This window comes from Desmodus rotundus, chromosome 8 (assembly GCF_022682495.2).
Source record: "Desmodus rotundus isolate HL8 chromosome 8, HLdesRot8A.1, whole genome shotgun sequence".
Classification (NCBI taxonomy): Eukaryota; Metazoa; Chordata; class Mammalia; order Chiroptera; family Phyllostomidae; genus Desmodus; species Desmodus rotundus.
Window position 1 is genome coordinate 105,941,574 of NC_071394.1, and position 26,340 is coordinate 105,967,913.

Genomic DNA, 26,340 nt, shown 5'->3' on the forward strand with positions numbered 1-26,340 from the left:
TCTCTCTGTACTGATATGGGCAGATATTCAAGATATTGCAATAGAATCCATATGCGTTTCCATATATACCCATATAAGTAGAGATGTGTGCTATGTGTACATTCGCATGTATATGTGTCTATGTTATAGATGAATAGAACATTCAATCATTTCTGAAAGACTTGTAGGAACAGTGGTTACTTTAAAGAATGATATTTAGGAATCAGAATATAGAAAGGAAGCCTTATTTTCATATTATAGTTTTTAAAGATGTTCATTAATTTTAAAGGAAAGTATTGGTTGGTTGGCCAAAAAGTCCATTTAGTTTTTTCTGTAAAATAAAAAGAGGTTTTTCATTTTCACCAATAATGTTATTGATATAGATATTTGAGTATGTCAGCTATCTCCTGCTATTGGCTTCTAGTGGGTAGAGGCCAGGGGAGCTGCTAAACATCTTCTGATGCATAAGACAGCCCCATAGCAAAGAATTATTTGGCCAAATGTCAATAGTACCAAGAAACTTCGCAAACCACTTTGGACACATTCAATCAGTCACAGCACCTTCTCCATACACTGCACAAATCTTTTTTGGTGTTTCAGTTGCATCTTTACATTTCTTGAAATAATAAAGCATAATACACCAAAAATGTGGCATATTTTCTTCCATCTTCAATAATAAAATGGCTACACAAAAATTCACCAATTTTGGCAAGTTTTTTAAAAAATGCATATTGCTATGACAGCTATCACAATACATTCTAACAGAACTTTGTGGACAACCCAATAATTCTTTCTCATATTTTAAAAGCATGTTAACAATTCATAATTGCTTTCATATTATCAGTTTTTAAAAAAATAATTAAGCCACCAGAATACTTTTACCAATTAGGTGTGCCCTGTAACTAGTACAGGAGTCTCTAAAACTATCCACAGCTCTTGTGGCAGGTGAGAAACTGCAGAAGCGGAAGCAGGAGCTCACACAAATTCTTTACAAAGCTTGTACTTTTAATGGGTTGGACATGGTAAATACATCAAAATTTTATTAGAAATTAAGAAATAGAAGATGGCGGCCTAGGTTAACACGTCTCGCCTCCTCACACAACCACACCAAAATTATAACTGAACTATAGAACAACCATCACTCAGAACCATCAGAAATCAGCTGAATGGAAATCCCCCAAGTACGGAATTAAAGAAGAAACCACATCCATTCAGACTGGTAGGAGGGGTGAAGATGTGGAACACGGAACGGGCTGGTCCCACACCCACGTGTGGTGCATAAAAATCGGAAGAGATACCTCAGGAGTGAGGAGGTCCCAGCTCCACACCAGGCCTCCCAGCCCAGGGTTCCAGTGCCAGGTAGTTAAGCCCCCATAACTAACAGCTGTAAAAATCAGCAGGGATTGAGTTGGTAGAAGAAACTGCTGGATTTCCACACAGTTCCTCTTAAAGGGCCTGTGTAAGGACAAACTAGGACTCACTCCCTCTGAGCTCCAGCAGCAGGGCACTAGCTTGAAAGGCACCAGTGGCATAGGAGGAGGCAGTGAAGTATCTAGCATCAGGGTGAGAACCGGGGGACAGCTTTTCCCAGAAAGAACTGCTGGCAGAGGCCACTGTCCCTTTCTGAGTCCTCCGCTGACAGAGACGCCGAGTGGTGGGCACCATATCTGAGACTCCATCAACCTGGCTCACACTGTTTGCCTCACCCTGGTGATTCCCTGAGGCTCTGCACCACCCAACTTACAGGCCCAGCTAAGTTGTTAACAGTGGCTTTTCCATACGAATGGGTTGTCTTGGCTCATGCTTCATATCTTCCTAAATCCTCTCAAACAATCAGCAGCTGGCCTCAGTGAACCCCTGTACCTCTTTGCTAAATGGCCCAGGACCAGCACTAGCCACAGATGGCCTTGGTTCACAGCCTGGCCACACTTGGGCACCTCCAAGCCCAGCACAAGTAGCAGCCATCTGCAGATCACTTTATAGCTTATGTCAAGTGGCCCCAGATAGAACACAGGCAGAAGCTGACCTTGGCCTGCACCTCCCAGGACACCCCAGAGCTGGAGCACCCAGTAGACAGCTACAGACCACGCTGGAGCACCATCTCCCAACCACTTCCACAAGCGACACAGTCAAGGGGACTCAGCAGGCACCAGAGCCCTGCTGAAATAAGTCCTGCTCTGTGAAATAGGCCCCTGCACAGCTGATCCTCCACAAAAGGTGGAGGTTGGTGGTCAGTGGTCACAGCCAATCCTTGCAGCTGACTGGCCTGGGTAAATCCCTCCCATTGACCTGCCAACAGCAGTCAAGGTTTAACTGCAAGAGGAGGTTGAACTCTGACCACATGTAAGGAGCACCTCGAGTACCCAGCTTGGATGATAGGGAAGGCTGTGCCACTGGACTCTACAGGACAACTACTACATTAGGCCATGCTACCAAGACAGGGAGTCATAGCAGCTCTACCTAATACATAGAAACAAACACAGGGAGGCTGCCAAAATGAGGAAACAAAGAAACATGGCCCAAAGGAAAACATGGAACAAATCAAAACTCCAGAAAAAGAACTAAACAAAATGGAGATAAGCAATCTATCAGATGCAGAGCTCAAAACACTGGTTATAAGGATGTTCAAGGAACTTAGTGCCAGAAACAAAAGATTCACTAATTGAAATAAAGAACAATTTATTTTAATTTACAGGGAAACAACAGTAGAATGGATGAAGCCAAGAATCAAATCAACGATTTGGAACATAAGGAAGCAAAAAACAACCTATCAGAACAAGAAGAAAAAATAATCCAAAAACAGGATAGTGTAAGGAGCCTCTGGGAAAACTTCAAGCACATCAACATTCATATCACAGGGGTACTGGAAGAAGAGAAAGAGCAAGGAATTGGAAACCTATTTGAAAAAAAATAATGAAAGGAAACTCCCCTAATTTGGTGAAGGAAATAGATGTACAAATCCAGGAAGCATAGAGTATCCCAAACAAGATGGATGCAAAGAGGCTCACCCCAAGACACATCATAATCAAAATGCCAAAGGTTGAAGATAAAGAGAGAATCTTAAAAGCAGTAAGAGAAAAGCAGTTAGTTACCTACAGGGGAGTTCCCATGAGAAACTGTCAGCTGATTTCTCAAAAAAAACTTTGAAGGCTAGAAGGGATTGGCAAGAAATATTCGAAGTCATGAAAAGCAAGGATCTGCAGCCAAGATTGCTCTACCCAGCGAAGCTATCATTTGGAATTGAAGGGTAGATAGAGTTTCCCAGACAAGAAAAAGCTAAAGGAGTTCATCATCACCAAACCATTATTATATGAAATGTTAAAGGGACTTATTTAAGAAAAATAAGATCAAAACTATGAACAATAAAATGGCAATACATACCAATCAACAACTGAATTTAAAACTAAGCAAACAAGCAGAACAGAAACAGAAGCATAGATACAGAGAATGTCTTGATGTTTGCCAGGGGGGAGGGGGTCTGGGGGATGGGTATAAAGGTAAAGGGATTAAGAGGTACAAATTGGTAGTTCTGGAATAGTCATGGGGATGTAAAGTATAGGAAATAGAGTAGCCAAAGAACTTATATCCAGGTCCCATGGACATGAACAATGGAGTGGGGACTGCCTGAGGGAGTGGGGGGCGGGGCTGGGTGGAAGCGGGAAAAGGGGGAAAAACTGAGACAACTGTAATAGCGTAATCAACAAAATATAATTTAAAAAGAAATTAAGAAATAATATTAAAGCTATATATCTTATGATTAAAAAGGTGGAAGCACACTTTGCAAAACACAGAAAATAAACACCTCTCCCTAATGCTTGAGTTTTTTTTTCTTTCAGAGGTGGAAGAAGCTGAGAAATAACTATACCACTGCTAAATTAGAAACCATAAGCCTCAGGAGCCCTGTAGATACATAAAAATTAAGAAATAATAAACTGAATCCAAGAACTGTAAGTGATGTTTAATCAAATAAAAATACAGAAAATTGTGAATGTGTCTCTTGGGATACATTATTTCCTAGGGGGGGACCCCCAAAATGGGAATTATCTTCTGCATGGTGGGTCCCTTATAGCACAAGCTTCCCTCACTAGGTGAGTGTTCTAGGAACACATCCGTATCAGTGTAGCAGCTGGTATTGTTGTGAGAGGCTGTGTTTGGCTTCAGTGAAGTTTTTTCGAAGACTCAACACGTTTGCCCATTTCTTGGTGGGTGATTTACGAGCGCACTGCCCACACTGTACTGAGTGTTCAGCAGTTTTTGACCGAAAATGGCATGACCCCCATACCCCACCCTCCCTATTCACCTGATCTTGCCCTGGGAAACTTCTTTTTCGTTTCCCTTATGAAAAGAGTCCTCGAAGGGAAACATTTTGCTGATGTGTAAGGTGAAATAAAAAACTGAAGAAGCCCTTAAAGGCACCTAAGTCAACAAGTGAAAAAAATGTTTCGAGCAGTGGAAAAAACATCTCGATAGGTGTATTGCATCCAATGGAGAGTGCTTTGAAGGTGACTGACGTTTAAACATGTAAGACTAAATACACAATTTTTTATTAAAAAATTCTCATTTTGGGGGGTCCCCCTTTATACAATGCAGGGAGGGACACCTGAAGAGAAATTTCCCTTAGTCCTTTTGATCTCAGTAACAAGAAAATGAGCACCATAATATACAATTAAATTTTTTCAACTTCCAAAAATTAGAAAGAACCCTCCATTTTTAAAAGCATTAAAGTTCATTGTCTCATTATTTCCAGCCTCCCAAATATTCCTACTTTTTTCTTACAAACTCGACAGAAAAAAATTTCCCTAGGTATTCATTATAAAAGCGCAGAATTCTCCTGACATTAACATTTTAACTGCCTATTGTTCCCCTAACTCCAGGAAATCTCAGAAAGCCAGACATGATGACTGTTGGGACGGTTTCCAGTAAGGAGACGTGAGGTTTCCTGTCAGAAGAAGTGCTCTCTCTATTTTCGTCACCTGTAAAACAAGGTGGTTCTGTGAGCACATTCACACACAGAGGAGCTTCTCTGAGACACTAAAAATGTACTATAAAGGGAGAAAGAATGAATCAAAATGACAGATGAATTTGTGGGAGTTTCTCCCTTCTAGTTATAGAAAACAATGTGATTTATTTCCCAATTAGTACTGATTCTTTGTTCAAAGAACTGGCTTTTCACTCTCGACCCGTTAAGGACAGATTCCAGGTATTATTCTAACAAAGAAGCAGAAAGAAGAATTCAGAGTTGGTGCTTACTGGGAATACTCTGTCAGGGGTGTCCAGCCTTTTGGCATCGCTGCACCACACTGGGAGAAAAGTTGTCTTGGACCACACATTAAATACATTGTGACGCGTAATCACACACAAAAAATCTCCTCATGTTTTAAGTAAATTTACAGTTTTGCGTTGAGCCGCATTCACAGCCATCCTGGGCTGCATGCGGCCCACGAGGCCGCAGGTTGGACACCCTTGCTAGACTAAACGGAATGGGTATGAAGAAGCATGCCACCTTTAAAATGCTCTTCCAGTAAGTGCTCAAAGTCACCACGATTCCAAATCTCCCAGTGTGACTGACAGGCTCAAGTCTTCAGGAGAGATCTGCCGGTCAGGAGAGCGGAAAGAAGGCGGTACGTTTTGGGAGGACGAGTCAGGGACCAGGACGCAGAAGCCCTGGGTTCGAGTACTGTGCGGTCACTAGCCTGCAGAGCCATGGAGCGCAAAGGCTCACCCTCATTTGCCTACTTCTCCCATGGAAACGAATGGCCACGGATGTGCCAGATCAAGTAAGGCAACATATGGGGCCAATTTTTAAAAAATGGGGTGCCAGAAGGGCTTTATTATTAAAAAGAGTAAGAATTTGCCTTTGTGAAATGACCTTGTGCAAATATATTCCTGCATGACTCAGTTTCCTTATCTGTAAAACAAAAATAATAACACTCCCTCCATGGACACTGAGGATTAAATGAGAGGATATATAAAATGTTCCAGAGGAATGGCCAGCATGGACAGAGCAGATGCTCAAAAATATCAGCTGCTACCTTTAGTATGAAGTTACTTTATTGACTGAGAACTGTGGATCCCTAGTAATGGAGAGGCCCTAGATGTTACACAATTGCAGCATAAAGTGGAAAACAAGAGACAGTAACACAAAGTAGGGTCGGTAGCTGCCTTGTTGTAACTAGTGGCCCAATCAAGCATAAAGTAATGACCAGAGCAGCATGCCTGGGGTAGAACTTGGACCAAGCACACAGCAACTCTGAGTACAGTGAGAGGCAAAAGGCTGATCAACTGCTCTACTAAAAGTTGAGTGCCTGCCCTGGCTGGCATGGCTCAGTGGACTGAGTGCCAGCCTGCGAACCACAAGGTTGCCAGTTCGATTCCCAGTCAGGGTACATGCCTGGGTTGCAGGCCTGGTCCCCAATAGGGGGTGCACAAGAAGCAACCACACATTGATGTTTCTCTCCCTCTCTTTCTCCCTCCCTTTCTCTCTAAAAATAAATAAAATAAAATAAAATCTTTAAGATTTGCCTACTTCTCAAGGAAAAAGTTGAGGAGCTGTACACTAAATATGATAGGCACAGTGACAAGGACTTGGTCTGTCCCTTCTCCATGCCTGGTTGGCTCCATAGGTTTCCCAAAAATATTTTAGAGATGGGGTAGGTAGATGGAAGTGACGAACACAGGTAGTGCTTTCAATACAATCCTCTTGCAGGGTTCCTGCTGTAATACAGAGAGCGCCCGACATCAAACAACAGTATGTATGAAAGACAAGGGAGAATCCCAGAGACGTATGTACTCTCGCACCTTCATTCACTAAGCCACTAAATCAGCGGTCACTACAGGTCAAGCACAGTGCACAAGTTTTATGAATAAAGGTTTGTCTATGCAACTACAGAAATCTAAACAAATTTTTAGGTGAAGAAGTTGGCCTCTGCCTTGCCCTGGAGGCTAGTCATAGTGGAGATAACTAATTAGCAACCTCCCTCGTTGGCTTCTTACAGGCAAATCTTCTCTGCACCTGAACCCTGGAGATGCCATTTAAGTATCAAGCCATTTTTAATCTTAAGAAACTAAGGGAAAACTAAGTCTTGTTCAAAGGATGTAATTTTACCAGATGGTATCGAAGGGATGGAGGGGCATGTAGTTAATTACAATAATACCTTACAACAAATCCAAATTGATAAAAGAAAGATATGTGTGACAATATTGAATTATGGGCAAGCTTTAAAGAAGTGGAATTACATTAAAATAATTCAAATTAAATGCTAATAAAATATTACCAGTAGAAACCCTCACAGGACTCCTTAAAGACTAGGATCACTCCTAATCAGTACGTTGTTAGGATGCAAACAGATGCATCTCAAGCAGGTTAATATGTTTCCTAGTAAACACATTTACACTATTTATCTGCTCTGTGGGTCCTTTCTTCATAGATAAAACAAAGCAAACTTCAGATTTGCCCTGAAGAAATCACTAAGAACCATAAACGAATGGGGTGCTCATGGCTGGCACTGTTGGAGAGAAACCCAGGGCTGTCAGATGGCAGTAGCCAACTCCGCCTGCATTTATTTCTGAATTATACCCCGCTGTTCATGCGCGTCACCGCACGAGAGGCTCTGTCACTGCACACGAGGCAGGAAAGAGCTGCTGGACGAAGTCGGTGTGCTGAGTGCAGCAGGAGAGTAGGTGGGGGGAGTCCCTGCCCTTCCCCTCCTTTTCTATGTTATTTTTCTTCCCCTCTTCTCTGGTATTCTGGGATACACTCTGACAGCTGGTTAAGCTGAGGAGCCTGAGAAAGAGGCACCCGACAACTTAGACTCAGGAAAAAGCACACATTCACACGCTCTTTCCAGCCTGTGTAGGATCACCAGCCCTCGGTGAATGGAGCTAGCACATTTCCAAAGCACTCCAGAAACTGCAAAGAATGATCGATGCTACCTATTTGCTACAACCACCTGTGAGACAAGGAAGGCAGACGTCTTCATTTTACCAGAGAGGTTACTGATGTAATCCAGGTCACACTGTCGGGAAATGATAGAGCCAGTATTGAGTCCAATCCTCCCCCTCGGTCTGTGGATATGTCCCCACACTGTACTGCCTCAGTGCATGACAAGATTTTTTAAAACACCCCAAAGGCTAGCTAACCCCTGGCATCCAATCTATTATAGCTGTGGGAGGAAGAACCCTGGGTGGAGAAGCCTCACTATACTTTCACAAGGGACATACGAGGTTCCAGAACAGCTACTTTTCAGATGTCAAGTAAGTTTTCATCTGTATTGGCTCTTCTATTAGTGAAAAACATGGTTTGGGGGCAATGTCCAAGGCAAATTACCTGTTGTTCTGAGTTCTTCGTTCTCAGAAAATTTGAGATGCACTTTAGGGGTAGGAGTGGCTAGTCTTGTAAGGATAAATGAGGAACAACTGACAAGTATTTTGCAAACACAAAACTTAATATCATATAAATGCTTAATTTAAATTACGTTTAAAGCTTTAGATGTTCTCTTTCCCTTCTTTTTGGAAAGAAGGATTCCATTTAAAGGTTCATGATACTCTACAACCACAGTAAGATATTAATATGGGGGAGACTGTTTTCATCAGAGGCATATCAAAAATCTGATAAAATTACAGTATCAGTTTAGGTTTGGGGAAAACTCAGGGCTGGAAAGTCTTAAGATAGTCTTGAGATTCTGTCACTGAGTGGTTCCCACACCTGGACGATGGGTATCAGAAACCCCAAGAAGGGTTTGTACTCAGCTGGGTGTGAAAACCACTGACCAACCAACCCCCAGAGGCCAGGCAACCTGGTGAGTAGCCAGTTGCCTGTCAGGTCCGTGCTGTTCCCCACCCCAGAAAAGCTTAATAACAAATCCTAAGGGAGGGTGATTCTAAAACAGCTGCCCCGTCCCGGCCACCCAGTGGGATCTTATGGGTCGGAGAGTTGCAAACATCACTCACTCACTGATGACTCTAAGTAGAAGGTGGAATTGTTCAAGAGACAAAGTAGCAGCCACACGGGTTTCAAGGGCTACATTCTGAGAATTGAAGAGATTTGTGAAATTCCTTATACCTTTGATTTTTTTCAAACCCAGTGCACCCAATCCAAACCCATATATCTTCACTTAGCATTTCTTACGTGCAAGGCACTGATGCCTTCTGACTTGGGATTCAGAGTAAAACATGACAACCAAGCCACACACACAGCCTATGCAGTACCAGTGAACCTGGTGAGAACACCCTTAGGGAGGACCTGCAAGGTCGGCAATGATCACCATGGCAACAGCGGGCAATGGGAGGTTTGGCTTCTGTAAAAGGCCTAGACTGACTTGCTATCTTCCGTTGGGAAGTTCTGCTTTTGCCTCTGGCAGAAAGGAAAGCGCTCTTTATTAAAGGTTGCTCACATTCCAGATACAGAGCAAGAAATAAAGGTTCAGACCTCTATTGTTCACTAATTTAATTGTTTTTGAACAGTCATCAGAAACCATTCAGCTCTAGCCTATCAAAAAGCCATTAGGTCACTGACAGGAGGTGGCTCCCCGGTACCAGAGACCAGTTCCAAACTCACTTGCTCTGTCAGGGACCAACGCTCAGCGCTGGAATCTGCTCTTACAGTGAACTACCAGCCTGTGAAATGGTCTGAATACACTTAAACGACCTACCGCATATCAACACAAAATGAGTACTATTTGAAATAAATGCAAATAAATGAAATACAGATAGCTTTTCCTTTGAATGCACTAGTAATTCATGGTTGGCACTGAGAGTGTTCAGCAAACATTTGGGTTATGCTGAAGCCAAGGCAGTTTAAAATGGACTGAATTTGATGATGCGGTATTCACCCTGAGAGGACAGTGTCTTGGAATCGGCGGGCATCGTAGAGATGACTTAGCACAGTTTCACAGCCAGAATATCAAAAAAAGAGTATATGTAGAATTACCCCATTTGTTTATGTAAATAAATATGTACATATTTACATAATGTACATATATACTCAGTTATGCCAAGTGTTTCCGGGACTGTGGGGAGGGACCTTCATGAGTTGCAAATAGGCTCACCTACCATTTCGGAGAGCCATTTGGCTCACTCGTTCAGATCAGGGCCACTCCCGGCAGTTATGCCCTTGGAGCTGTATGAAAATGTCTTCGTTTTATATAGTTTTTTATATACACATGCATACGCCTATACATGTACACATGTGTACATGTATGTGTGCATATATGTGCATATGTAAAACCCTCCATAATAGAACATAAGTGGATATCACACAGGATTCTTGTGGTGGTAAGAGGGAGCTGGAGGTAACCTGGATGTTCTTTACTGTGGAAGTGGTTAGTTCAGATTTGGGGAATGAGCATAAAGGAGTGCTGAGCAGATATTAGAAAGAATTGATTAGATGAACACTTATCAGCATGGATGGATCTTAAGAGCATAGTGCCAAGTGAAAAAAGTAAGAAAAACAAGGTACAGCACAAAACCATTTTCCCAAATAGAAATACATGCACATAAAATGATACTCATTTTATGAGTACTTATAAAAGACATATCTGTTAAGCTCAGCACAGTGGTTACATGAGGGTTGGATTAGGGATGAAGGGGAGAACTGGGGATGAAAAGGAAAATAACAAAACAAGAGAGCCCTGACTGGTATGGCTTAGCAGGTTTGGCATCGTCCTGCAAACGGAGAGGTCACTGGTTCGATTCCTGGCCAGGGTACATGCCTGGGTTGTGGACCAGGTCTCCGGTTGGGGTTGTGCAAGAGGCAACTAATCGATGCATCTCTCTCACATTGATGATTCTCTTCCTCTCTCCCTCCCTTCCCCTCTCTAAAAAAATAAATAAATAAAATCTTTAAACATTTTAAATTAATAAATAATTAAAGCAAGGGAGAATCTCACAACAACAATGATGATAACGTGCCATAAACTGATGATGGTGGTTAACTCAAGCCCTTGAAAAGAGAAAAAAAAATCAGAAACTATAAGTGAGAACAAAAAAGAAAAAATTGCCCATAATTCTGTTTACAATGTGTTGACTCTTCAGCATGCATTCATCTAGTATATTGTGTGTTTGTGTATGTATATGTACATATGTACATCTGTAAATATTTACATAAATGGAGTGATTCTACATACGCATGTGTATAGGTATAGGTGTATGCATGTGTGTATATAAAAATATATATAAAACAAAGACATTTTCATACAGCTCCAAGGGCGTAACTGCTGGGTCGTGGGGTATGCGTGGCCCTAATTTGAACAAGAGTGCCAAATGGTTCTCCAAAATGGTAGGTGAACCTATTTGCAACGCATGAAGGTACCTCCCCACAGTCCTGGAAACACGTGGCATAACCGAGTTCTCTAAAATGCCATACATAATGTATCATTAGTGATTTACTTTGCACTTCTCTTATTACCAGTGACTTGGAGTATCTCTTCCAATGCTTGATGGCCTTTTGAGTTTCCCCCTTGTAAACTACCTTTTCAAACCCGTTGCCCAAATTTTCTACAAACAACATGCATTTCTTTGAAAATAATCTCCCACCCCCAGTGAAATCAGTGGAACAAGACAGGCAGTATAGAAAACAAGAGAAACCCACATATGAGAACAGACGGCAGTTAATCCCCCTTGTGAAAATGGCAGTGACTGTGTGTCAGCAGTGAACTTGAGAACCACACAGTAACAAGAGCAGGAAGAGCGGAAACTAGCGGTGCTCTGTTAAAACACATCTGCTCTGGTCCTGGCTCCGCCGGGGTGTCCATGAAACATGATTTCCCTTCCCTATCTTATTTGATTATCACAACTAATCTTCGAAAAAGGAAAACCATGTGTTATTTTTGTTCCCCCTTGGTGGATAACAAAACTGCTTGGAGGGATACCTGAGCTGCCTGATAAGAGAGGCAGGACTAAGGCTGGTCTGTCTAGTTCCTCCCTCCATTTCTGCTGGGGAGTAAGCCTGACCGCTGTCAGCCCTCAGTTTGCATCCCAGCTCCTCAAGTTGTTAACAATGGGGTATTAGGCAAGCAGAGCCACCTCTTTGAACTTCAAATGCCCCCATCAGATGAAGCAATAATGCCAGCACTTACCTTACACGGTGGCGCTGAGAAGTAAATGATTCCTGCAACCGTGCAGAACAGTGCCTGGCACCTGGTCAGAGCTCAGTGAGTGCAAGTTCCTGCCGTCGTTGTTGTTATTATTACTATTATTATTATTACTCAGCTTGCCTTTGGGGTATGGAGGTATCCTAAATATCAATTTCATTCTAAAGATTTTCTGCAATACATCTTTTTCCAACTTGGTTTTAGAAAACATCTTGAGGAATTTTTCATTTTTTTCCTAAAATTTTCTGGGCTGTCTTTCCCCCAGGTCCTCACATCTCCAGGAATGCCTCTGTGGACTTCACTGACTAAATAAATCAAAACTGCTGGAAAATGGACCTCCATCTGAGGCAGGCCAGCACTTTTCTCTTCCTTATACCTAGATTATTCTTACTCACATTTCTTACTCATATTCTTACTCATATTTCTTATCCATGAAGGTAAAAAAAAAAGAATGTCTACTAAAAAAATCAAGTAAATAGGGGTAGCCATGGCCTGTATACAAGTCACCCTCATAGTTCTCAGCTTTAAAAATAAAATAAAAGGGAAGTAGCAGGCAGGGAAATCAAAGCCAGCGGGGGTGACAAATGCCAGAGTTCAGGCATCAGCAGCAACAAAATGAGGGCTGCCTGGATTCTGAAGTGCTCAGAGCTCACTGAACTACAGAAATCAATACTATGGTGCAGAGAGAACAGCCTGGAGCCCTGGTGTTTAAGTCCTGGTTCTGTCTGAACTAGCCAGGATCTCGTGCTAGCGCTGCTTCTGTAGGCTTGATTCCATATTCATTGTAAGATGGGGCATGGAACAAAATATCCCCCTTCTCCATATGTTCTTTCAGTCCTAAATCTTAGGGCCTTAGAGTTTATTCCTTTTTAAATCTAGATTAAAAAAAATTTTCTACATGTGTATATGCATATTACCTATCCCAGCAATTGTATTAGTGATGCGATGTTCATCTCTCTGTAATTCAAATGCACACATGGGAATCCAGCTGCCATATCTAATTGGAAGGCAGGGAGTCAACCTGCAAAAAATAACCAGGTGCTCCTTCCAAGGGCATCGTTGTGACTACGCTTTTCCCAGCCATGGCTCGCCCGCAAATATAGGCTCAAGGATGTGGAGCTACTGCTTTCATCACGTAGTTTCTCCTCCTTCCCAAGATGGATTTGCTGAGAAGTGTCCCATATACACAGTCGTATCCTGAAATCAACCAATGAAACCCTGAGAACCTCCCTAAGACCCACAGCAAATGAGTATAAATACTTCATCAAACACCACAGAGCTACTGTAACAGGTACCTCCTGGGACTATCAGTCAAGGAAAATAATCAGGGAGAAAACGAACAGGGTCAGTCTTCACTGACTCAGCCCCACTCGGCTTGGCTCAAAGGCAGGGGTGGGATGCAATGGGGTTAGAACACGGCATCCTGACAAGGCCATTTTGATACATGGGACATTTTTATGTGCCCTAAAAAAATTTTATACTTGTTTTGTGAGGTTGGGAGGGGGGGTTTACTCATAATGTTTGTAATATTACCTAAAATATTATAAAATGTAGGAAATAAATATATATAAAAGAGCCATCCTCCTATGCCCCCTCATCTCACAGACGGCAACCAAGTATTACAAAAACAAGGGATGGGGGATCCTCTGAGAACTGACTTGCAAAGCTTGTTTTGAAAACACAAATTTGTTTCAATGCGACTGATAAACTAGGAAACAATTCTGAGCATAATGCAAATTTTACATTTGCTTATGAGCAATTCCATCCAGGAGAAACACTGGGTGACCGGAGAAAACCTCACACAGCTGATGGAATGGGTGTGCACACATGTGCACGCACCTCTGGAGTCATTTTGTTCCTGGGCGCACTACGACCCCCTTGTCTCCTCTTCTTACCGCCGTTCCTTCTGCGATCCAGCTCCTCGTTTCACTGCAGCCTTCAACAGCAGATGCTAGAATTTTTGGTTTTTGTTTTTCCCCCAGTGGAAAAAGAGCTGTTTTCTTTAGGAAAGGAGAAAAAACACTACATTGCTATTAATGTGAGCAAAGCATATAAACTCTTAGTGCAGACACACTCTCAAAGCCTCAGGGCTGTTCTTATGTTCTAACAGAGTGAATGCGTCAGTCAGTACAGACCTGCCAGCTGTCTTCCAGCAGAACTAAATGAGGCCCTAATCTCCTTTATGGAGCAGTACGGGGAGGAGGGGAGGAGGCCAGGACAGCAAAGGCAGTTTCAATTCCATTTACTATTCGCAGTCAAGGGCATGGCTGAAACCTAGTACAAGTCCATGGCTACCAAAGATTTTCTTAGACTCAATGTGAGGTAGGGAGGAAAGGCCAGCCTGTGTAGGGATGACTAACGTGTGGGCCCGTGTTCACTACAACCGGGGGTGCAATGCATTCCTTGCCTTGTTCCTAAACTGCTTTAGGGCAACTTAAAAAGATGCATATTATGTAGCATGATTAAAATGCACACAAAATAATAAAAACAAAGCAAAGGAGCATTTGTGTATATGTATATTCATACATTAATATGTGTATTCATAAGTGAATTCATACATATGTATATGCAAGTCATAATTCAAACCCTAAAGAGGGTCTTCATAATCTTGGCTACATAAAAATGAGAAAAGAGGTCATGAAAAACCTCCAAATGGAACCTGGGAGAAAGAGATTTAGGTGAAAGAAAATCAGGCACTGAAGCCAGTCTTGGTTTGAAATTTCAGTTCTTCCATTTACTTCCTGAGCATGTAATTTAAACTTTGAGTTTTATTTCCTTATAGATAAAAGTGAGAATTCTCTCCACCTAACAGTGTTATTTTCAAGATTAAATGACAGTGTTCTTAAGGTCATAGGAAAACACAAATTCTGCCCTGAATTTCTGGTTTTATGCTGTGTTCAGAAATTCAGACCTGTTGGGCATCCCAGAGCGTGGGCGGGCACAGCCCCACCTGTCTGGGACGCTGGATCTGAGAGACAGGGTATGAGCACGCATCCATGCCCGCCAGGCCCAAGGAGCCATGGGTCAGGCCAAGCTCGCTCAAAGGAGTGGCAGAACTGAGACACCAGAGGGACTGCGGCCTGATTTCACATCGCCCCAGGTTGGGAGGACCCTCAGGACAGTGGTTCCCAAAATGGTGTGCCCGGACCAGCAGCATCCGCATGGCCTGGGAACTTGTTAGAATGCATATTATGGGCTTACATATTACTTCATACTTACTGAGTCAAAAACTCTGAGGGTGGGGCACAACAATTAGATTCTAACTAACTCTCCAGAAGACTCTGATGTACACTCAAGTTTAAGACCCACAGCCTTAGGAGGCAGCTTTGCTTTAGTATGTAACTGTGGTACAGAGCATGGGTCCCCTGACAACAGGGGACCACCCCCACAATCCTGCCTACAGGCAGTACTGGAGGCAGGGAGAGATGATGGTACAGCTTTAAGATATACTGCACAGCAAAGGCAAGTTAACAGCCATGCCTTCCTGAAGCTCAGGGCAAATGTGACATAGCCAGGGAGGCAGATGCCCTCACCGGATCCTCCTGTGCATCACTGGGAACTCCTGCCCTGACTAAAGATGGCAGCTGAAAGAAGGTCAAAGACACTGGGGAACTGATAAAAATGGCGGACACTAATGTACCACAGGAAGAGCCAGATATGAGGTCACATAGAAAGTTCTGAGCCGATCATTTAAGTTAGGGCTGGCTGAAGGTCAAAGGGGAGATGCAAGCTCTGGAGGTCAGCCTGTAAGTTGGTCTGTGGATTGGCCAGTAAGTATGTCTGCCACAAGGTTGGAGGTCTGCCTGGAAGCCTGCAGGAGAGCTAGCAGTGCTGCAGAGGACCCACTTAGCCACCCAGACTCGTGAGAGATGCTTGGAGCTGAACTGTGACCGGGAATGCTGAGCTGAAGACCTCTGCTTTTCTGAAAGGCAGTAACTCTGAGTGGCGTATTCTGGAACCGGCCTCCTTTGACAGAGGGAGGCTGGACTGTTTGTTTTTGGGTGTTTTTAAAGGAAGCAGAAATCTGCCATTATTCTACATCTGCATAACTTTTAAATAAACAACCCCTTTCCTTTTTCACTAAACTCTTGCCTTGTGAGTCATGCTTCTTGGTGGTGGGCAATCAAACCCCACAGCTGTTCCAGAACACCACTGTTGGGGTTCTATAATGAGTACCCTGTATTTTGCTATGTATAATGCATACTTCTTTGCCCAAATTTTTGAGGGAAAAATAAGGATGCACACTATACATGGGTATAATGATTATATACCATGGGCATGATAATGGGTATAATAATCCCTTGTATAATGTGCACCAAAACATTATACGCAGTCATTATGGTAAGTTCAGGAGTTTGCAAGTTAGAGTTTGGAAAAGGTCTGATAGAATGCTAGGGTACCTGTTCCCCTGCTCTATAACTTAGCAAGGAATACACACCACCTCTGGCTATGTGAGAGCAGGATGCCGGTCACCCAGCAACGCTCACCCCTTCCACGAGAGGGCTGGTCAAATCCTGATGGGACCAGAAATGTCATAAGCATGCTGATCAAATGGCATGGCAGGATTTGTGAACAGAAAGCAATGAATGACCCTCTTAGAATGAAAGGAGCACAGGAAAAGAAAATAAATAACCTACTGGAGTGTGCAGGCCACACTCCACAGTGGAAGGACTGACGTAGAAATCTTTCCTTTCACGTAGCCAGCACCAAATACCTATTTCTACTTGTCATCCTGTCTGCTTAGTGTCTTAAGTTGTGGGTGCATGCTCTGAACAGGGCAAGCTGCTGTACCTGGTGACCACCTTTGCTCCTTCCCCTCCCCACTCAATTAATCCCCCAAATCACTAGAGTTTGATTTTATGTAGCTGTTACAACATCTAGGCCCTCTAATCTTCTTCATTTTCATTTCTCTCCTTGCCCATCTGATTGCATTTCTACCAATCCTCTAAGGGATGGATGAACAAAAAAAAAAGAAAAAAAGTAGGCAAAATAGTCAGGCTTGGTGAAGAAGAGCTGCAATCACACTGGAAGCTAAAATACAGGATTTGTGACTAATTAGTGAATTCAGTTTCCTGTAGGGTTCTGTAAGGGTCCCTGCCTCCACTTACCAATCCTGAAAAGGAAATCTATAATAGCTACACATCACAATTCCCAAGCATCCTATTAAATACTAATGTTGCACCAAAACTAAGATCCATCTGATTATTAGGCAGCAGGCTGCGTCTCCTGCAAGGTATTAAAAAGATGTTGTAAATCATAATATTTGATTAAACTGCAATTATTAAACAGAATATAAAACACACTGAATGATATCTATGGCACAGATTCACTTGCGTACTTATGCATTATTAATGCGTGCAATGGTAGGCAGCCTAATTTTCCCACCATAAACTTTATGAGTTTTACAAATTAAATAGTTATTGTCATTACAAAGGAATGCCCATGTTACATAGAAAACTAAGCAAATGGGTAAGCGCTGTTTTTAATAACAGTGTTTAAAGTTTCCAAGCAACATTTTTGGTTATAATATTTGTCCTGTTCTCTCTAGAAATAGAGTCAGTTTATCCCTCTAAACTCTCCCCAGAAATACACGGTACTTCCATTTTTATGGAGAGACGCCACAAAAGGAATCACATGTCATGGAATGTTGTAGTTAGAAGAAACCTTGGGAGTCACCTAATCTAGCCCTCCCTCATTTTCTGGGCAAGGAAATTGAGACCCAGGGGATTCAGCATTTGCCCAAGACCACACCAGTCAGTGGCACAGTGAGAACTAGCACTTTTCATCCCCAAGCTCTACTGGTCTTTCCACTGTATCATTTGGCTTCTGAGCTTCAAGCAGAACCAACCATGGATGAAGTCCCTAAAGTCAACCATACAACCAACTGCACCCATGGTATAGAAAAAGTCATCTTCAGAGACAAGCTCTCCCTAGGAGATCTATGAGCCCTTATAATGTTCAAGCGAAATCCTAGGATGTGGGGTCATTTTAGGCCACATCTTTTAAACCTGGATTTCACTTCACTTAAAAGGAAAGCATTCACTCCACCAATACCACTCCCCCAAGAGCTATATCATAGCTTAGAGGTCATGGCTATTCACTGAGAGAGTTTAGGTGGAGGGCTTCCAACCCCTTCAGGTCTCAAAGATGCAGGATGTGTCATCTGATCCTTCCTATGCGCATCCTGGTGAATCATAGCAATCCCTCTTTCCCAGGTGCCATGAGCTGACAATTAAATGGCAAATGGTTGTGCTGGCAATTCAATCCCTTTCATAATTTGATTCTACTAGAAGGCCAGAGGAGAGAGGCTCAAAGCGGAGTTTTCCCACTACACACTTTTCCCTACGCTTGTATTGGGCTGGAATCTGATCGCCATACACTGACGCACCGTGCACACTTGCTCCAGTGGTGACCCACAGGTTTGTCTCTAGCGTCTTCTTTGGACAAGCTATTTTGTCTTTCAGGGGTTCATGCTGCCTTGTAAGAATGCTGTAAGTATGAAGTGTTCTACTAATTCGAAATATAAAAATAAAGCATGATTCCTAGGATTGCAAAAAGAGTCAGACGCAGATTTGAGGATTTTCAGACTCAAAATAAAATGAGACAGATGTAGTTGGAGGGTATTTAATCCCTTAGTGACTGCTTTGCAGGTCCAAATGGCATGGAATTCAGCTAATTTGTAAATACTCCATATGCAAGAGACTCTCCAATAGTCTATTTTTCCCAGCACTCTGCTATTCAAAGCCCTTCAGTGTCTCCCTCATGTTTATAGAATAAAAAATCAGGCTCTTAGACTCCAGGGCAATTTTTTAACAATCTGTTCAACACCATTTAAATAACATTAATTACTCGCTCTTTTAAATCCCATACTGTATTAGTTACCTATTACTGAGAAACACGTTAGCCAAAAACTCAGTGGCTCAAAAGAACAATAAACACCTCGCCCAGTCTCTGTGGGTCAGGACTCTGACAGCAGTGTAACTGGATGGTTCCAGCCCAGAGACCCCTTTGGGGGTGAGGTTGTGGTGATGCCCAAGGCCGCAGTCATCTGAAGGCTTGACTGGGACTGGAGAATCTGCTGCCAGGAGAGCTTTCACCTGGCTTTGCCACATGGGCCGGCCAAAGAAATGCTCCTCTCTTGGCACATGGCAGCTACTTCCCCTCCGAAAGAGAGACAGGAAAGCCACTGCAAGACACAATGTCTGTGTTGACCTAGCCTCGGAATCACGCGTCATTATTTCTGCAACGTCATGTTGGTCGCACAGGCCAGCACTATCCAGTTTGGGAGGGGACTACACAAAGGTGTGAATACCAGCAGGTGGGGACACAGGAGGGTATTGGAGGCTAGCTACTGTACACACTATACTGGCCCCACCTCACTGCCTTGGCTTATGCTGTTCTCTCCACATGGTATGCCCCTCCTCCCTCAGCTTGTCTTAATGTGGTAAACAAGCACATGACCTAGAGTTGGTGAAACTGGGTTTAATCTCACTCAGAGACTTGCTCTGATGTGAGCAAGTCTCTCGGTCTTAGCTCCCACATCTGTAACACAAATGGGTTATAATTCCTGCCGCAAAAGGTAACTGTGGGTACTAAAGAAATCCAGTATAGAAAAGCACTTTGTAGGTTGCCAATATGTAAAATTATTTCTCAACCACCATTTTTCTTTAAGGACTGCCTGTAGGCCATTGATTTTTCAAAGCTTCACCTCTCTCACCTGGAGGCCCCAGCCGCCTCCTCTGGGTTCTGACAGCAGCATGTGTATTCCTACACAGTGTTCACACACTGTGCACTTACTGTAAGCATTTAAGTGAAATGCACCCCCACCAGGTTATAAATTCCCTGAGGTCAGAATTTCCCACGACACCATCTGCAGAATAATCAGTAAGCGTGTCACTGAATGGCATGCCTTTAGAAAGTCCTTTACCCTTCCCTACCACCCACAGCGACAGGGAGGGCTTCATGTACACACTGCCCGTGGGGCGCACAGGACAGAGCAGGAAAAGAAGGTGATTTTAGTTCTGGATGTCCAGGGCATTGTAGGCCCAAGGTAGAGAGATTAGTTTGGCACTTTTGAATATTTTGGGGGTATCAAACCTGAGGACCTAGGATAATCAATGTTTTTCGAGGAACACATTCCTACCCAGTTTATTCCTCCACTTGCATAGAAGAGAAAGTCAAGAGAGGTTTGAAGTAAGAATGTCACAGCCAGAATTCCCCTGCCCCCCAAGTTTCCTGTTCGATGGCTATTCAAACAACCACTGATCTAGGTACTGCTGTGAAGGGACTTTGCTGTGAGGGGAGTTAGGTACTTATCCTCCAACCTTGAAACAGAGAGATGATCCCGGTAGTCCTAATGTAATGAACCCTGAAAAGCAGAGGAGTCAGAAAGATGCATGGAAAACGGGAGGCAGGAAAGATGAGACAGAAGGGGAGGTCAGAGAAATCAAAATGTGAAGAGGACTCAACCCACCATTGTTGGCTTTAAGATGGAGGAAGGGAGTCAAGAGCCAAGAAATGTGGGTGGCCTCTAGAAGCTGAGAATAAGACCCTCCCAACCCATAACAACCAGCAAGGAAATGAGGATTTCAATCCTACAAAGACAAGAAACTGAATTCTGCCAACAGCCTGGTAAGCTTGAAGTGGGCCTTGATTTCAGACTTGTGAAACAGTCAGAAGTCAGCCAAGCCAACCTGGACTTCTGACCCTTGGAACTATGAGATAATAAACATGTGGTATCTGAGCTGCTAATGTCTAGTAATTTGTTATGGCAGCAACAGAAAACTAACAGAAAGAATAAGAGTGAAATGCTGTTGTAGGTTTCTGAGAAGGAAGGAGAGCTTTTCTCTTCTGATCTGTACTCTGAGCCAAGCCCAGGCGAATGGGGATACATCAACAGAATCCCCAGGTACATTCAGAAGCTCTGAAAGAATCTTGTCATCCAGCAGAGTGCGGAGGGACGGAAGGGACATGGCAGCACAGAGTGAGCATGGAAGTGGATGGAAGCCTCCTTACAGGTTCTGGGTTCTCCAGTGAGGTGCCAGAGATCACCCAGAATTTCCCCAAAAGTATCAGAGATGAAGCAGGTGGACCAGCTCCAGTGAACCAAAGGCATCGCAGGATCTGGAGTCCAGGAGGCAGAAGGGGAATGACGATGTTCAGCTGTGCACTCAGGAGACCGGGCAGGAAGCTTTCATTTGAGTGTCATCGTCACAGGTGTCAGAGTAACACCTGGTCCCCTGAACCTTGCCCTACAGGAGGAGGAAAGTAGAAGGCAGAAGAAAAGAATCCTAAATCAACTGAGTATTTATTTACTTAAACTAGAGACTGAGGGAAAAGTCTTGACACCCCTGAATTTATCACAGATGGGCAAGATTTCATTTTCTGCCAACAGAGAAGATGGACATTCCAGGGGTGAGAAAAGTTCAGTTATAGACAAATAAAGCCCTATTTTGCCAAGCACAGATAACATCTACTGAGCAGCTATTATCTTCCAGGAGCCATACTTTTTATGCGTCCTATAATTCAGTGTCATTATCTCCATTCCGTAGGTAGAGAAATCAAGGCTAGGAGACGTTAAGAAAATAGCCCAGAATGTTAGAGCTGGCAAGTGGTAGATTCAGATTCAAATAGCTACCCACGTACCACTTCCTGTTTGAATTCTTTGCAATGACTGTGCTGCAGGGAGGATACTGTTTAAAGAAGTATTTTTAAGAATCCTTCTGGGATCATGCTATTTATAGGATCACTTTTATGAATTTTTTAGCATTGCAAACATATACTGAGGGCACACTGTGTGCCAATCAGCTCTAATGGTTTTTATGGGTCATTTAGAAGTTATGACTTTCTCCGTTTTATAGGTGAGGAATGCTGAGGACCTGACTGGTCCAAGGACACAGAGTTAGAGACAGGGCCAAGATTTGGGTATGGTTACACAAGAAGAATGATGAGGGACTCTGACAAAGGGAACCAACTTCCAAGGAAAGGCCTTGGCCCTACATTAAAAGACTGGTGAAGAAATGCCCAGTTATATGTCTTAAATTAAAATTTTAGGATGTATCATTTTCATGTCTTCCTATTTTTAACCAGTGTTTTTAACTAAAAAATCGTGCCTCAGATCGGAAGGCTTCTGCCATAATTTAAGAGGACTGAAGTCCAGACTGCAAGTGGCCAAACGTCTACAGTGAGGCTGGAGAGGTTGACCCTCACGAGCTCTGCAAGCACGCTAGGAACTGTGGGTTCATACAGAGGAGGCCCTGAGGTGGTAAAATCCCTGTCTGAGAATGAGCATGTTGGAAACGTGGAGAAAGCTTGGAGAGAGTCCAGACAAGAGGCTGTTTAAGTAAAGCAGTGAAGAAATGATGAGGCTTTAACTGAAGCTGGGAGGCCGAGGGAAGCATAACTTGAACAGTCGGTGCCTGAAAGAAAGAGCACTCCGTGGGCCGGCAGGACAACGGGAGGGCAGCGCCCTCCGAACACACTCTTCTGGAGGGCGGTCTGGCGGTACGTTTCCGAACCCCTCAGAACTGTGTGTGCCTTTGATCCAGCTCTTCCATTTTCAGGCACTGTCCATAATAGAATAACTAGAAATTGTCGCCCAATTGTTTACATACAAGGATCTTTTCATTGTCCCACTATGTCTAAGAGCAAACACTGGAGACAATTTGAAATGTCCAAAAATAGGGAGCAGATAAATTATGGTCCATCTAAATTATGGATATTTCACTTATGTGCATGTGACAGTGAAGAAATGCTCTTAATTTAGGTAATAAAAACAGTATGACTTCAGTTTTGAAAATCAAAAGTTATACCCACAACTAGACATAGATATCTAGATATAAACACACATAAAACAAAGCTTGAAAGGCTATTCACAGTGCTTAGTTATAGCTATGCTAACAACAAGGATGTGGGTTTTTTATTTTCTTTACTGTACTCGACTGTATTTTCTGGATTTCCTACAATAAATGTATTACTTCTCTAATCAGAAGAGTATCAGGCCAAAAATTACTTCCAGGTTTCAGATTTGAGAGTGGAATCTAAGTCCTAATGTTTATTTTAAGTTTTAAAGAGTACTCTTTGGGGGGTACTGAACTCTTCACTATTTTATTGACTTCGATCCTGTACCTATTGATAAATATCTACTCAGGCTGAAGAACTCTCTCTCTCTCTCTTTTAATCCATCCTCACAAAACAGCCCTTCTCTGTGCCTAATTTACTTGGTCTTCTGCACCCCATCAGAACCCACCTCCTTCCCCCACCTCCACCCTCCCCTTGATTTTGTCCATGTGTCCTTTACAGTAGTTCTGTAAACCTCTGTCCCCACTGTCCCCTCCCCACTCCCCTCTGGCTATTGTTAGATTGTTCTTAACTTCCATGTGGTTATATTTTGATTGCTTTTTTCTTTTGTTGATTATGTTCCAGTTAAAGGTGAGATCATATGGTATTTGTCCCTCACCGCCTAATTCTTTCAAAATTGATAGAGGGGTGGGGGTTACAAAGACGCAGAGAGTCTGCAACTGAAAATTAACTCACAGGCTTGGTGAAGTGCCCAGTTGGGTTACTATCAACAACTCCTTTGTACCTGTACTTACAGCACAGAACCACAATGAAAGCATTCTGAAATCGCCGCGGGAGGAACATTAGGGCATGAAAGAAATGGTTATGTTTTCACCATCGGAAGTCTAATCCATGAGAAATCTACTTCTTTTACTTTTTGTCTACTCCTTAAATCTCAAGTATATTTGAATGCATTAACCACAGAACACGTTCGAGTTTTTCTTTGAATAAAAGCCATTTAAATTGATTCTTTAAATGCCAAACACCCCAGATGCAGAGCTATTAACCTAGAGCGATTGCTTTTCTAAACAAACTGCATTCTGGAGACAGATCAAGGGCTGTATCTGGCTCCAACAATGACTCATGGTCATGGCCTCCATTACTTCAACAACATTGTTTGGAATGGCCAATTGAACCCAGCTTTAGTGCCGTGCCCCGCCCCCTCCCGCCCCCCAGTTATATACAAGGTTTCTAACACACGGGGGAGCTGATGGAGAAAGGAAGGGGGCAGGTACCTGGAGTTCAAATACAGACAAATGGCATCTCCTCCAGTGAGACACCTGCATGTTTCCTGTTGGGGCCAATTGCTCAAGGAGGGTCAGATTTTGCCCTGGTTTCGTAGCTGTCATATTCGCAAACCTCCTTTCTCTCAGCACTTGTCATCTATTCAGTGTCAGTTTGCTCACGGCACCCTGCTGTGCACCAAATTATTTATATACACTTGGTCTTCTAGTACCTGAGAAATACAATCCACAGAAAACCGCGGCGACTGAATTAAATGAGAGAACAAACGGTCACAAAAACAAGCAGGCCTTGAGAACTGGCACTGCTCTTCCTCGTCTGTGTTTGACATTTGTTGCAGGGCGTGGGGCATGGTGGTGCTCCGTGAGGCAGAGCCATCAGAACTGCATGTCTGGGTGAGGGGAGGTCGTGTAGACATAACCCAAAGAGATAAGAAAGACCGTGCTGTTCATTAATAGAGACATTCTAGGAGTCACCCTCATCTCCTAGTCGCACTGAAAAACGCCACCCTCTGCATCCTCAAGAGCAAGTATAAGTGAGCACTGCTTCATGTGCTCCAGGAAGATGCTGTAGAAAAGATTCAGAAGACTACATCTTCTTTGGGATAACCTCAATCTTCCTTCTTCAGTGTAGCTTACAGATGCACAGCCAAGATGGCACAAGCAGAAACACTGCAGTGGAACCCAAAGGGTACTTACAAGGGGACAGCAGCTGTCTGTTAGCTTTGTCACAATTAATGTTCTATGGAAAATTTTTGTTTTGCATAATGAAAGTGTAATGCATACAAGCACAGAAGTTGTCGGTCACCTGCCCACCCAGTAGGTGGAACCACCTCCCAGCCCTGACTACGTGCACCCACACATCCCATACACCTCTTCCAGTCCATCATCTGAGGCATCCACCATTAAAGTCACACCCTTGAGTCTGCTACTATAACAAATTCCTTTCTGAGCAGCAAGCAATGTATCAGACTACCAGTGATTAAAACCTCTTCATTAATTAATCAGAAATTATCCAGAAAGGGCCTATGGGAATGATGGGCAGAATTATTTATCCACATTTATTGAGGGTCTACTACTGAACAGCATAGTACCAAGTGGGGGGGATACAGTGATAAATTAATTCAGTCATTCACTCATTCGCATCCTCCCTCATTAGGTCATTCATTCCGTCACTCAACAGATATATCGGGAATTAGAATAGAAATCTTGCCCTCAAGAGACTATAATCCAGTAGAAGAAATAATATTTGTATCTACAAAGCAGGAAGAAATCCATGAATTTTAAAAATCAGGTATATGCTATGGAAGTTAGTAGGTAGGAGAGATCAATGCCAGATGAGGGGATCAATATGGCTTCATAGAGAAGGCATTGGACCTGAGTTGTTGAAGGATGGCTGGCATATGAAGATGCCAAGTGGGAGAGATGGCTGAGGAAACGGCATTAAACTGCTAACCTATTGCTGAAAGGGGCCTGCCGGCAAGAGGCAGCAGGAGTGTACTGAGTGCCAGATGCTGGGGGGAGGAGAAGGAGGGGGAGGGGGAATGATGAGGTGTGCAGAAAAGGAGGGAATTCCGGAAGCAAACAGCATGCCTTGTTTTACCAATGTGCCTGGGGCCAGCCCTGCATTTATGTATGTCTCAAACCTTACTCTTCTGAAAGTACAATTCTGTGGATCTTGTGGAGTTCTCTAGCCAAAGCCATCATTTTACAGAGGGGTTTGATAAATTATCCAAGGTCAGACAGCTAAGAAGCAGTTGATCCGAAAGTACAACTGAGTTGCTCTGAAACGAATGAATCTAGTATTCTTTCCATTTGTACCAAGGGTTACCAACCTGGCCAGCAGTATCTCGTGTGTGTGTGTGTGTGTGTGTGTGCGTACATGCACACAAGTACACAAGAACGGGAGGAGGAAGAGAGAATGACATTGAGTTTAATCAGGAGGGACATGGGTTATGAGAGGGTTAAGAAACACAGACCTGTGTGTTTTCACATTATGAGAGAAGTTTCTTCTGGAAACAAGGACTGATCTAGAAACCTGGAATACAATGTTTGCCATCTACGCAATAGCTATGATACAACAACTCAAGCTTCTAAGACCTTTTCAGCTCTCAGGTGCCTGCTTCCCGCATCATTCCCCTCACTCGCATTACTCTTGTTATAAATGCAAATGGCAGGTTCCTGGGTGGCCA

The 26,340-nt window shown here is 43.2% G+C and overlaps 1 protein-coding gene across 7 annotated transcripts in view; it reads right to left on the reverse strand.

The window, feature by feature from the left end:
• TMEM108 (transmembrane protein 108) overlaps positions 1 to 26,340 on the reverse strand; it is a 295,171-nt gene that overhangs the window by 220,159 nt on the left and 48,672 nt on the right. For 2 of the 7 annotated variants that reach the window (XM_071222300.1, XM_045200104.3), the window contains exons 1-2: positions 13,964 to 14,166; positions 12,054 to 13,265 (exon numbers count right to left, since the gene is read on the reverse strand). The exons of 4 other annotated variants lie outside the window; for them this stretch is intronic. The gene's annotated coding sequence lies outside the window, so the exon portion shown is untranslated. Of the gene's footprint in view, positions 1 to 12,053; positions 13,266 to 13,963; positions 14,167 to 26,340 lie in introns of those variants that run through there. One more of the 7 variants, XM_045200108.2, reaches the window with a different exon arrangement.